The following is a 14,105-nucleotide window of genomic DNA, read 5'->3' as shown; positions in this document are numbered from 1 at the left end:
TTAGCTGTCCCCTTCTGTCCTGTCAGTGACGCACCCGGCCCTTGAGCACCCTCAGACTGTTACCAGCTAGTTACCGCCCTTGAAGAGATTTTAAAAAACCCTGAGGGTCAGCCTCAGGGAACGTCTCCACCAGCTCTTTGCCCCTTTCCAGAATAAGGGAACCTTGCTTCTTCCTCAGCTCCTTCCCAGTTAGAGCTGAGAAGGCGGGTGCGGAGCGAGACTGCCTCGTGGAGCCCGGGTAGAGCTGTGGGCAGTCACAGCGTCGCCGCGCTGTCTGTGGGGCTCACTGCCACGGCAGGCCAGCTTGTTGAGGGTGTTTAAAATTCTGTGCTTGTGGGAAGGGAGCAGGAACTACAGGTGGCAGAGTGTTTTTGAAACACTTTTATTTATTTGACACAGGGAAAGAGAGACGTCAAGAGAGGGAACACAACAAGCAAGGGGAGTGGGAGAGGGAGAAGCAGGCTTCCCACTAAGCAGGGAGCCCCAATTGGGCTTGATCCCAGGACCTCTCGACCTGAGCCAAAGGCAGACGCTTAATGACTGAGCCACCCAGGTTCCCCCAAAACACCTTTTTAGGAGGAGAGAAATTGCAACTGCAGCCGGACTTGAAGGGGTTGGGTTTCCTTTGCTTCCGGAATCTCCCCATGCTGAGTCTGTTGACTCTTCCCGCGCCCAGGGTTGTCTTGAACGTTGATTAGTGTTCCATGGTCCTGCCACATCCTGTCTGAAGGCAGGCTGCTAATCTCCTCTTCTCTTTTCTCACATGACATGGTACAGAGGGTACCTGTAGGAAGGGTGGCCCTGGTGCTAAGAAAGAAATGTGGTTATTCGACTCATTGGTTGGACCTGTAAACCACAGTATGCAACTCCCCTTCCTCTACCCAAATAATACCAAAAGCCTCCAGGTGAGGTCCAGTGGGATGCTTCGGGCAGGTGAGCAGGTCAGCGGTTCACTCCTCGAGGTGTGCATCTTGTAGTCTGCCCTGAGAACCAATAGCTCTTCCATGAATTTGGGTGTTTAAAACAACTAAATTATTAAAAGTTACATTCAATGCCTAAGTGTAAGTTTAAAGCTACTTATCTCTGTATATTCTAATCCTTTGAAACTTGGTGATTCTTATTGTTAGTTAAATAGGGTATGGATTGCATCACAGCATCCTTTGGGAATTTGATATTTCCTTTTATATCCTGAAAACCATTAGCTTTTGAAACATATGCTGAAGTTAATAGACAGTGATTTTTAACCTTTCAGGTAGGAGTTAAGGTAGATGTATTTCCAAAAATGGCTCATTTGACAGTTTTTCATGACTTAACACTGTAAAGACTAAATAGAATAACATTGCAGAATTACAAACCACCTGCCTTGCTGAGTATGGGAATGCATGTTGCTGTAAGCGTGTAGAAAAAGGACTGGGTGATTCACATGGGTTTTATTTATGTTTCCTTTTGGAAACAGATACTTCTCTATGTGTGTGTTTATGCATGCATGTGTTTTACTTTAAAACGTAGAAATAGATCGACTTTTTTCTATAATTTTGACACTGCAATGTTTGAAAAGATGTTTTACCTACTTCCTAAGTCCCTGGTAGGCATGAATTATTGTAGTTTCTTTTTTTTTTTTTGCACCTCACACATTCCGGAAGGTTATTACATGTGAATATAAATGTTACAGATAAATGCGTTAAGTATTGACGAACATAAGCAAACCGGAATCTTAGATACCCGCACGGCATCTTTCAAGTTGCCGCTCTCTTTCACACGAGATTGTTAGTACAGAAGGTCCCCTCACGCCAGCCACCTTCTCCAGGTTACCATTCATTTCTCCATTCAGCAAGTGGGACGTGGGGCCTGCTGTGTGCCATCCACTCATCTCAGCAGGGAGTGACTGTGGAAATCAGGAAGGCGCAGTGTCTGCCCCCGGGAAGCTCAGAATCTAGCTGTCGGTAAGCAGCAGCAGTGCCTGGGGATAAGTGAAGGGTTGTAGGTGGGAGAAAATCAAGTAAACTCTGAGAAGATTACCAGTTGAGCACAGTAAGATAATAGCAGATTTCCAGGTGAATGGGGGAAGAAAGATGGTGCCTTGCCTTCCCAGAGGAAACAGAATCAGCCAGGGCCCACCAGAGCGGATGTACACAGTCTACTGATAGAACTGATGGGTTGTGGAGGACCTACTGTGTGTAAGCCCTGTTCAGATGTGAGCAAGACAGATAAATCCCCGCCAGCCTGGAGCTTCCTGACATAGGGAGAAAACGTGAGCAAAATTAGTCATGAAAGGGGCGCCTGGGTGGCTCAGTGGGTTGAAGCCTCTGCCTTCGGCTCAGGTCATGACCCCAAGGTCCTGGGATCGAGCCCCACATTGGGCTCTTTGCTCAGTGGGGAGCCTGCTTCCCACCCCCTCTCTCTGCCTGCCTCTCTCCCTACTTGTGATCTCTGTCAAATAAATAAAATCTTAAAAAAAAATTAGTCATAAAACTTATACCATGCCAGAAGAAGATAGGTGCTGTGCAGAAAAATAAGGCAGAGAAGGAGAACAGGGACCATTGGACACGTTTTAAATGGAGTGGCCTTGGAAAGTCTCACCGAGAAATGGGGTGTGATCAGAGACCTGGGGGAGTGGTAGGGTGCGGGAGAGGGGACACAAACCAGGAGATGGGCATTCCAGATTTGGTGACATGAGTGCCCAGGCCCCAAGGCTTCCTTGGACTAGTAAGATAGGAGGTTCCGCTAGTGCAGTGGGAGGTTAGCTGGTGCCGGGCACAGGCCTGGTTTATCAGTGGAGGGGTCAGACATGAGACTGTGGGCTGGTGGGAGCCAGTAAAGATTTTTGGATAGTGTTGGGTGCCTGAGTGGCTCAGTCGGTTAAGCATCTGCCCTCAGCTCAGGTCATGATCCTGGGGTCCTGGCATGGAGTCCTGCGCGACTCCCTTGTCCTTCTGCCCCTCCCCCGGCTCATTCTCTCTTAAAAAAAATAAATGAAATCTTAAAAAAAAAAAAAATTTGGATAGTGTTGGTAGTCATTACTATTGTCATCACTGAGATTCCCAAACCCAAGTACCCAGTGACTCAGAGCTTGGTGCCTGTTAGGCATAGGGGTCTAATTACTACACCAAGAAGACTCCAGTTTTATGAGAAATGTGCAAATACGTCTTCAAACACATTCTTAAAGTTTCTTCATCTTCTGTGTTCTTGTTATATTCATGTCACGTGGTCTATTTCACATGAATCTTGGGGATTAAGTCATGGCTCTGTAAATCGTCGTAACTCCCAAGATACTCATGTTCATTTCCCGACCTACGCTAGGGCAAGAGTCCTGCTTTTCATTGTCCCCTAATCTACATTTGCTTTTAGGTAGAGAGTTCTAGGATGGATTTCAAGGACTTGGTGCCTTCAGAAATCAGTGTAACAATGATGACAGGCCCTGTGTTGAGTGAGGTTTCTTCTAGGCCACAGTTGTCTCTCTGATTTTCATTTCTGATTTATAACTCTACTTCCCACATACACATACTGTAGCAATGTGGATTCTAAGGGGAAAAAAAAGATCTAGACATACACATCAAACTTTCACTTCTGATGAAACAGGTAACAGTAGAAAGTTGTAAACCAAGCACGCAAAACAGTGTTCACTGAATATTGCTGGCAGGTTGTGCTTTGTGGCCAGGACCAGGTAGCAGGAGATTCTTGGCATGTGTAGGAATAGAAATAAGATCAAATATAGAGATAAATTTGATTTATGAAAAAACTTAAAGGTTTGCGCTTTTAGGTGCAGTATTTAGGGATGATATTTCCTTGAAGAACAGTACTAGAGTTAGTGGTAAGGATGAGAAATAAAGTCATTGGAATTAATCTTGATCATTCATTCTCTTCTTATTTTCTACTTGGCTTAGTTTCAAAAATTCAGATAAATTATTAAGGTAAAGTTCACAGCAGTGCTCAGGTTGATTTATAAAAACAGCCCTTACAAAGTGACTGCTAACCGATTTCACAAAATTATTATCCTGAAAGGATTCTACACCTTTTAAAATAATCACCATTTGAATCTCAGGAGGACTGCACTATGTGAGGGCATCGTTGCCGTAACAAAGAAACCCTTGTTTCCGGGATGATGGTGTAGTTGAGATCATGTTTATGTTGTTGGGTTTTCTGTTCTGATGTTTCCAAGGGTCCTCTGGCAACTGCACTTCTGTTGACCTAGGAGGTGTCATCCTGACGACACCAGCCGTTGGTCTCGGGGCCATATGCACTGGAGATGGGCTTTACCAGAGTGACACGGGAGACATAGGAGTGTTCCCTCCTTCATCTTCCCTGATGCCCGGGTCCTCTGAATTCACTGGAACTTGACATCTTGCCCAGCCCTTTGACCACCTCACTTCCTTCTTCCTTTATTTCCTCTTCTCCGCTTGATGGTTGTCTATGCAGAATTCAGGCCTGTGTTGCTGAACTTTTGTCCTCAGCTAAATGTGTTCGTCTGCGAATGAAGCGCCTAGTTTGGTCCCTGTCACGTAAAAATGTGGCTCAATAAATGTTAGTTGTTATCAGAAGATTTATCTCGGGGGCAGATGTGTGAAACGTGCTTCGTTACCTGTGCTAACTGTTCAGCTAGTATAATGGAAAATATATCTCCGTCAAAGAGCTTATTTTCAGAATGCCGTGTTCGTTTTGTTCTTGTTTGAGATTCTGGTCACATTTCTTCTTTTCATTCTAGTGGTTCACACTTTTGGATGAGTGCAATCAAGGAAAAAGGCATTCCCCTATCTAGTTTTCTGTTTTGCTCTTGGTCATTTGACTAACAGATTTTAGGTTAGAGCATACATTAATATTTATAAAATGAGACTGTGCATTATTCATAGCCACAAGTACCTTTCTGGCAAGAAGCATTAATTTGTGTCACATTATCTTATTATGGTTGTGATAGACGGAAGTAGAAGAAAGAGAGATAATAGTTTATTATTATTTATTTACCTAACATAGTTGAGGTATATTCATTCACTCAACATGTCATAAATATTTTTTGATATGTGGAAGTTTTGGTTAATACAATGTTGAGGTTAAAAGAAAATTTGAGGTAGTATTAATATTTTACAAGCGGGAAGACTGACATCCAAAGATGTTTCTTCCCCTACCACCAAACCGACTTTCCTGGAAAAGTTTGGCACTTTCAGTTAGAGAACTATTCCCGTTCACTTCCTTCACAGATACTTATTTTGTTAAACCCTATTTGCCAAGACCTAAAGTCACAATGATAAAAAGAGAAGAAGAGAAGCACTAGATCTTTAGCTTCAAAGAACCCACTTTCTGGTAGAGGAGATTAGATGAGTGATTTCATGATACTGCCATAGTGAAATAATTTTAATAGATATACAGTAGACATCCTGTGGTGGGGAAATGCTTAATTCCGTCCCTATGGAGCGGGTGATACCTGGAGAAAACATTAATAACTGAATAGAAACTTTCAAAGCAAGTAAGGAGAAGCAGCTTTCTAGGCAGAGAGAACAGTCTGTGCACAGCTGGGGAGTCAGGAAACCGCCTGGGTCCTTTAGGGAGCTCGGGAGCACGTAGGCATTAATCGCTTGAATCCTGTGGAGCAAGTGAGGAGGAATGGAAGAGGGGAGGCTGAAGAAGTGGGTTCGGGTCAAATCTAAGCAGGCTTGGTCATCCATGCCCAAGAGTTGGCTGGGCGGATGTTGAACTTTGTTTTGGAGACCTTGCTTCCCAACTCCGTCTCCTTAGGAAGTTCATCTGGGCTATTCTTATAACATCCCCACTGTGTGTTTTATATTAACGTACCTGTGTAGGAGAACAGATCCCTCTGAACCTAGAGATGGCCGATCACCGGGCTTAATCCTCGGCTGGCTTTCAGAGTATCTAGGGGAAGAAAGGAAATGTGACACAATTAGGCACTTCAAGATATTTTTTCCCCTCGACCAAGATGTATTAACTTTTAAGCAGCAGTATATTTGATAGCTGAAAACCAGTGTTCTTTGAAGCTTGGCGAAATGGGGAGTTACATGTTTTAATAGACACTCAAGCTCAGAGAAGACCGTGTTGCTCAATAATGACCTGTGCCTGAATGGAAGGCTGGCCCAGCACTGCCCAACATGGGCCGGATGAGAAGGCGTGAGAGTTTCCTTAAAAAAATACTGAGATCTAGGCTCAAAGCAGAAGAAATATAAGGGAGTTGAGTTTTACACCGTAGGGTACAAAATAATTATAGCTCAGGAAACATTGCCATGAGCAATCAAATACCTTCATTATTTTAAAAAATTTCCAAAATATAACCATTTAATGTCCGACTTTGAGTAACTTCCTGGTAAAACCACCAAAGAGAAACTGATTTTAAAAATGTATTTTTAGTGGCACCTGGGTAGCTCTGGTTAAGCGTCTGCCTTTGACTCAGGGCATGATCCCAGGGTCCTGGTATTGAGTCCCTGCTCAGTGGGGAGCCTGCTTCTCCTTCTGCCCTTTCCCCTGCTCTTGCTCTCTCTCTCTTTCTCTCTCTTGCTCACTCTCAAACGAATAAATAAAAAATCTTAATATATATATTTAATATATATTAATATATTTATGCATATTAATTAATATATACATTTAATATATGTATATTAAATGTATATGTTATATATAAATTAATATATGCATTTAATATGTGTATATTAAGTGTATATATTTACATATATTTATATATATATTTCTATATATTTATACATCACAGTACCTGGATGAGTTGACCTGCTATACAGGAGTGTTAATCATAAGCCATTTATGAGATGTCTTAATAACCTTTTTGAAGAGCCACTTTTTAATTTTGTTAATCACCTGTGTTACTTTTATTTCTATTACGTTGATTTCCCTCCTACATTTATGATTTCCACCTTTCCTGTTTCTTTGGACTTGCTCTGTTGCTCTTTTTCTAATTTCTTCAGCTGAATGCTCTGCTCTTTTTTTTTTTTTTTAAACCTCATTTCCTGTGAAATTTCCCTTTAAACGTTGCCTTCCCTGTTTCCCAGCAATGTTGATGGCATATTTCTATTGTTCTTCTTTTTTAAGTATTTGGTTACTTTACCTGTAATCCCCTCCCATTAAAAATAAAACAGAAAAAACTTTTTATCATAGAAGTTTCTAAATCTATATAGAAGTAGAGACAATTGTATAATGACACAAAACTTCATTAGTTCTAAATAAATTCATGGCCAGTCCTGTTTTAATATATTGAGAACTCAGCTAGTAAATCCTCTAGGACTGAGGTGTTAGAAAGGTTCCTGCAAGGTGATCTTTGTTATAGTAAAAGCACCTTTGGCTTGCCTTCCTGTGCCTTGTGACAGTTCTCCAAACCTCAGAGGGGTCTGATAAATAAGAAACTATTTTAAATTTAAACCGTGACCACAAGTGTGTGATTCTCTGACTCTGTTCCCAATAAATTGTTAACATTGGACAGTTTCATCCAGGATGGCAGAATCAAGGAAACATGAGCACAAAGTCTAAAGGGACCTCATGAATTGTCCACTCGACATCCTTGTTAATAAAAAAATTGAAGCCTTGAGGGCTAAATGCCTTGTTCAAGGTTACTCTGCAAACTAATGACAGAACTAGGGCCAGACACTAGTCTGTGGTCTCCTGGGTCAGGCACTGTCCGTGTGGAGAACAGAAGTCTGGGCTGTCTGTTTTTCTATATGCAATTTAAGACAGATAGATAATTCCTAATTTAGGCAGAATTGCAACATAGGGGAGCTGTGTTCTGTAGTCCCAGGCTCTGCTCTCCTCTTCTTGTTCCTTGAATTCCTTGCTTCTAAAGACACTTCTTTCTTTGTCTTTAGCTCCTGTCTGTTCCTAGTAGCTTCCTGCTATCAAAAAGGAAATTATTATTTTATTCCTAACACTTGTGATTTTGATTAGAATGGCAGAAAATTATACTGCAAACTCCTGCTTCCTAGCACCTTGCTCAGTTCTTGATGTATAATAGATACCACAATCTGAGGACCAGATGATAGGAAGGAAGAATGGTTGGTTGGATGGCTGGGTGAATTTGCATTCTGTAGTTCATCTCTGGACCTCTTCCGTAAGATGTATTGCTAAGGTGTCTGACAAAAATTATAGCAGTGGAACATACATTTACCACAAATTGATTTAGTAAATTGGATCAGTCCTGTTTGTTTTTCAGAGAATACCCCACTTGGACATAATACGAATCAGTGGTCATGGTTGTTTGCTCTAAATTTAGAGATTTGCATCAGTTTAAGAAGTCGGTCTTCAAAAAAATATTTGTGAGCATATTTCAGCATTCCCATTGTTTTAGAGCCAGGGCCTGTCCACTCTGGCATACAGTTACATATGCTTAACATAGTTTCACTTTGTGGAAATGCCTGTAAAACAGATTTTTGTAACATGAATCATTTCTACTGATAACCATAATTTTGCCCTTCCTGCTTCGCACTGATTACAGCACCAGGAAGAGAGGGAGAGGGAAGCACTGGCTTTTGGAACATCCGCCTTAAGCTTGAAGTAGAGAGAATGAAAGCTCGCAGCATTGGATTCCTCCTTGAGCAGAATGAATGCTTGATAACAGCCAGCCAGGAGCTGGGGGAGTTAAGAGCAGCAATTTTACATTACACTGGAGTTTCTGGGCTGGCATGGAAAGAAATGCCAGTATTAGCTGTTTGCATCTTACTGTAGCCACAAGGATATGTGAACAGCTGGAGAATTAATTTGATATATATTCCCAGAAGCTTCTCCTCTGCCAACAGAATTCCATTACTGTGAGCTTCTGAGTGTGTACTGTGAATTTGTTTCTTGCCTTTTAATATCTGCTATAGCACATTTCTGGTAAGTGGATTGCCACATAATGGGGTGCAGCCCTATCTTGGTTTGGAGTAAACTCCATTAAGCTGATACAGGGTAGAAAAGGTAAGGCTTTGAGTATACAGATGCCTGCGCCTCCAGGAAGTCAAGATATTTGAGATGAAGACACAGTAACGTGTCCAGTAAGTGCAGTCACACCTGAAACGTTTTATTCCATATTAGTGGAATTTCAGACACCAGCACGCAGATGGAAAGATATTTTGAAGGGCAGAGAGGTGGAAGCCAGGATCAGTCAGGCCAGAGCTGCCACGGCTGGTTCCTGGAGCTGCTTCCCAGATCTGGAGTCGGATGACTCCGCACATATTCTGAGACCCCTCTGCCCCCACATCCTCCTCCCCAGTGCTCTCTCTCCTACCCTTGGGATTGAAGCTCCTAACTAGCCCTCGCATTTAAAATCATCAGTGTAACATGCGGAAGGAAGGAATTTCAGGCATCGTTGAGAAAACTGGAAGATGCCTTGTGCAGGATGAGACTGAATGTGGCTGTTGGAAGAACAGGTGTTTTTGCTTTGGCACCACATGTGTGCTCTTAAAACAAAACCAGCCTTCTGCACAATCATTTACTACACTAAAAACAGAGAGGTATGGGGAAAGATAGGGTTAGGGGTAGGACACTCAAAACCTACACAACTATATACAGAAAGGGTAGATATAGACAATAAGAATCCAAATGAAAACACTGACAAAGCTAAGTCACCCATAGCTTTTGTGCCCAGAGCCTGGACAGTGCACCCTTCGCAGCCTTACCCCCCGCCCCTACTGCTTCCTTCAGGGCAGAGTCACGCTTGAAGACACTCACCTATAATGGAGACCAGGCTCATCAGAATTGAACCCAAAATCTCAGGGTAGTTTCTTCATCATGATGTTTAAATACAGGGGGAAATATCTCTAGTCTTTTGCATTTGCATTTGCAGCCTCCCTGGGTAGTTTAATGTCATGGAAAGTTCATTCACTAGAGCCGTCATTTCTTGCACCAGAGGAGGGAATTTAAAGAAGACTATCAGCTTTTACTTAAAGTGTTCATTATTGCTCAGACTTTTCCTTTCATTGTGAGAACACTTGCTCTTGATCTTTTCATAGCATTAATGTGCTGAGAAAGATCATGTAAGAATCAACACAACGTTTGCATTTTATTGACTTCATTTTCCTTTTTCTCCCTGATTACGTAGCAGCTAAATCCCCATGAGGACACATGTCTGTGGTTTAGGGTAAGCATTAGGAAAAGAGGTACCCCATGACCTTTGTTACTTCTTAGACCTGGATCCCGTGCTGCCTTGGCCCAGGTGTATCAGCAAGACATGCTCTTTACAACAGCAACCCCTTGGGGGCGGATCCCAAGACCTTTTCAGGTAGTCTATGAGGTCCAGACTGTCTTCATGGCAGTATTAAAGTGTTTCTTTTATTCTGTGTGTCATCGTTTGCACTGGGGCTTCAAAGGCAGTGGTGGTCGCACTGCTGGTATCTCAGTGTGAAGGGAGGCGGCGGCACCAACCGCCTGTCATCGCATTCGTCTCCTGCCCCTCGTTACCCTTGTTTTTGCATCTTGTACTGTCGTTCTGGGGGACGAAATGGGAAGTGTGTGTGAGGTGACTGTGTTTCATGGTGAAGTGCCGTGGCGATCTGAGAGGAGAGCATCACGTCTCGAGTGGAGCTGTCCTGTCAGCAGTTCTGTATGACTGTCTCCTCACTGAGGGACTTAATGTATTTGGACATAACTCAAACATACATGAATTTTAATTCATACTTGAAATTATTAGATTCCTCTCATCTTATATTGAGAGAAAATAGCTCAGCATCCCGGTTTCGTGTCTTGCAGAAGTTACAAACTTAAAAGTATAGTCGCAGAGATATCTCAGTTGTCTTTTCTGGCTGGAGACTATATCTTGTGTGGAGAGTACCGGGGAAAAAAGACTACTTGAAATAAATATTTAAAGGGCAGTACTCCTGTTTGTAACTCCTTTTTTTACCCCCTGACCAGTCCAAGGAGAAATCAGGATTCAGAGAATCAAAGCCTTCGTCTTTGCGTTGTGTATATGGATTTACTTAAGAGAGATTTAAAAACATCAGATTTGCCAGCCGCACTCTGCAGAACTGTTGGGCTCAGATTTGATTTCTACACTCAAACCTCACTGAATTTTTGCTTTGAGTTCCTGTTGGTTGGCTCTTAAATTATTTTAAAGTATGATGTTCTGTAATAGAAAAACATAAAAGCATTTGTCTCAGAAGTGTGTTGTACTTGATCCTGTAGTGCAATGGTTGCTAAGGGAACTATTTGCCAAGAAGAAAAAGTATTGATTAGGGTGGGGGCATAGAATTAAAAAGATTTCCTCTCAAAAAAGAAAAAGGTATATAAGACATTTTGGGGTTCAGAGTCCACTGCTTCCTAACTGGACATGGTGGCCGTGCATTTTTTGAGGGGACAGTCGAGCTTACCTGTGCATCTTCCCATCAGCCTGTCGCTGCTGCCCACAGGCTTCTACTGGGAACAAAGCAGGAATCAGTAAGAAGTTGGGAAGAGCATCAACAGCAATTGCCTTTTAATTCGAATTTCACAGTCAGATAAAATGGTCTTCCTAAAAACACATGGACAGCAGCATTGACCATACCACTGATGAAATACGTGGCTAGATATATAGTCCTATTTTTTACATACATACATACATACATATATATATAAAATTTTACATACATACACATATATAAAAACATATACATATATAAAAACATACATATATATGTGTGTATATATATATATACATATATATATATATGTTATAGTACCATACGTGTAGGTAATGAACACTGAACTAAGTTCTAGGGTTAAGGGGGTTCAAAATTAGGTAAGACCCGGCTCCTACGCACAAGGACTCTACCTAATGGGGAAATTTGACTTACGTAAAGCCAGTACCATAGGAGACTGGAGGTCTGTGCACCTGCCTGAGGGGGCATGGAAAATGGAGCTGCTCATAGTAGAGAAAACTTCCCCGAGGTAACATTTGAACTGGGTCTTGATGGATGAATAGGAGTTACCACAGGAAGAAGGGGGGAGGTGTTGTAGGCAGATGGGTGGGGAAGCAGTTACTCAGGGTTTGTAGTGAGAATCTCAGGGTGCTTAGTGCATTAGGATGTGTGAGGGATTGGTGAAACCTGAGTCTGTAGAAGTGCAAGCCGTATCATGAAGAACCTTTTATTCCACTCTAAGAAGTTCTGGCTTTTTCTTGTTGGTAAGAAAGGACCACTGAGCAGGTTTATTTTTTGAGGATAATGATTCTGATGATAGCATGGGGAAAGGAGTTAGTAGAGAGGCAAGAGGATAGTGGTAGGGAGGCTAGGGAGGGGATAGTGCAGTCCTTCAGGAGAATGAGGTCTTCAGGGAGTTCTAGTTCTAATGGAAAGAAAGGAGGTTTGCTGTGGGGAAAAAAAAAAATCAGTATCCGCTCGATTTGGTGATGGATTAACCAATAGTAATAAAGATTTCTTCTGTGAATATGATGGGGAAGTGAGAAATAGAAGAGACTAGTTTTCCAGTGGTTCAAATGTTACTTGATTTCTTATAAGTTTTTAAGTTCCTAGGGGTGAACTAACTTTGAGTTACAGAATTGAATATAAAGTCACAAAAATTCTTTCATGGCAAATTTCACTGAACTGGATTAGGAGAGTAGTACTAATAGCTTGTTCAACAAATAAATGTAGAGATGGGAAATCCATCTACATCCATCCATTTCAATACATTGGAAATGTCCAATGTATTCTGTATTATAACTGAAGCCTAAATTATTAACCACTTTCCCACGTCAAGTTCTTTCATTATGTTCTTTTCTGGTTTTCCTTTCAGGATAATTTAGTAAATTTCAGTGTTGTTTTGAAGGTAGGAATGTACCTTTGTGTGTTTACATGTTATTTCTAAAAACCAAATATAGGCTAAACAGGAAAACATCTTAAAACAGATTAATTGTGTTTTTGTTTAAACTTGTAAAGTCGTTTTACTAAGAGCTGGAGACTTTCATCAAGGAAATGAGCCTGAAATCAGAACAGAAGAGGTTTTCAAAGAATTGCTATGAAGCTCTTTATATTGTAAGTGATATCTTTCTAAAGACCCCTTGACAAAAAAATTACTTATTTCAGGAAGGGAGAACAGTCTTTTGCATTAAGTCAGTGATGTCACCAGAAGTAAAATTTCAGCTGTAAAAAGAATTACAGCCATCTGTTTACACTGTCTTCTACGAAAACACATTCTCAGGGTGGTTTTATACCTGCCTTTGTGTGAGCAGCAGGTTTAAGGTATCTTAAATTCAAGTACTTTAAAAAATTCTCTCCAGATACGGTTATCAGGAACATGTTTACTGTTTAACAGGTAGTACCTAGTTAAGGTACGACAAAGTGTCTATTAAAGATCATGTTAAGAGGGGGGAAATGCATACAGTGCCCCAAAGACTCATAAATAGTCTGATTGCCTGTAAGAGGTGTTTCAGCTGTGAGAAATACCATTCAGGATTGAGTTGGCCGACGGTCCTGTCGTGCTTGTTCCGTGTTTCGTTCGTCTGAGCTGGAGCCCATGAACATAATTTTGAAATCTGCTTTGTTTCTTACAGTCTACTCCTATCATTCCATGACCAGGATAGTGATTTTGGTCCCAGCTTCAGCATGTGACTTCCTTAGCCTCTCCCTAAGCTGTAGCCCTCAGTTTCGTTGTCCTCTCTGGCTTTGGTTTTGGGCCCGGTGGACATTAGCATCTGAGCTGAAATGCGTTGGAGGACTCCTTTACCGCTGTATCCATTCTCCATTCTTTGGCGGTATCTGAGGTTTTATGCTGATTAGCTGTCTTGATGTATTAAATTGCCAGCTGTTTTAAACCCAAAGCTTGCCTCTACCAGATGGCCTGAAAAAAAAAAAAAAAACAACAACAACAAAAAACTGTGGGTGTTTTTGAATCATTTTGTAAGTTGACAGAAGTGTCTCCTGTAATTTTATTGAAAGCAGGAAAATCCAGGAATCCTTGTAAAATAACACATAAGAGAAGTGGTGGGTTTTGATCATACACGTTTGTGTATGTGGTTATTTAATGTCTACATGTATGGCTCTGTTTCCTTTTTCTCACTTATTCGGAGGCTGGATTTCATTCATTGGTCACACTGCAGCCAAAACCATCTTTCATAAATCAAGGCGTCAGTGTCAGGTGTTAATCTTGACATCTTTGCACATTTTTGCTTTCAGACAGGCCTTGGAATGAAGCTGCAAGCAATATTCTGTGGT

At 41.6% G+C, this 14,105-nt stretch overlaps 1 protein-coding gene across 1 annotated transcript in view; it reads left to right on the top strand.

The window, feature by feature from the left end:
• LOC111158419 (cysteine rich transmembrane BMP regulator 1) overlaps window positions 1-14,105 on the top strand; it is a 230,387-nt gene that overhangs the window by 26,008 nt on the left and 190,274 nt on the right. The gene's annotated exons all lie outside the window — the stretch shown is intronic.

This window comes from Enhydra lutris, unplaced genomic scaffold (assembly GCF_002288905.1).
Source record: "Enhydra lutris kenyoni isolate GAN:26980312 unplaced genomic scaffold, ASM228890v2 scaffoldscaffold59, whole genome shotgun sequence".
In the NCBI taxonomy this organism is placed as follows: domain Eukaryota; kingdom Metazoa; phylum Chordata; class Mammalia; order Carnivora; family Mustelidae; genus Enhydra; species Enhydra lutris.
The sequence above is the reverse complement of the archived record's forward strand: the minus strand, read 5'-3'. Positions and strand labels throughout refer to the sequence as shown.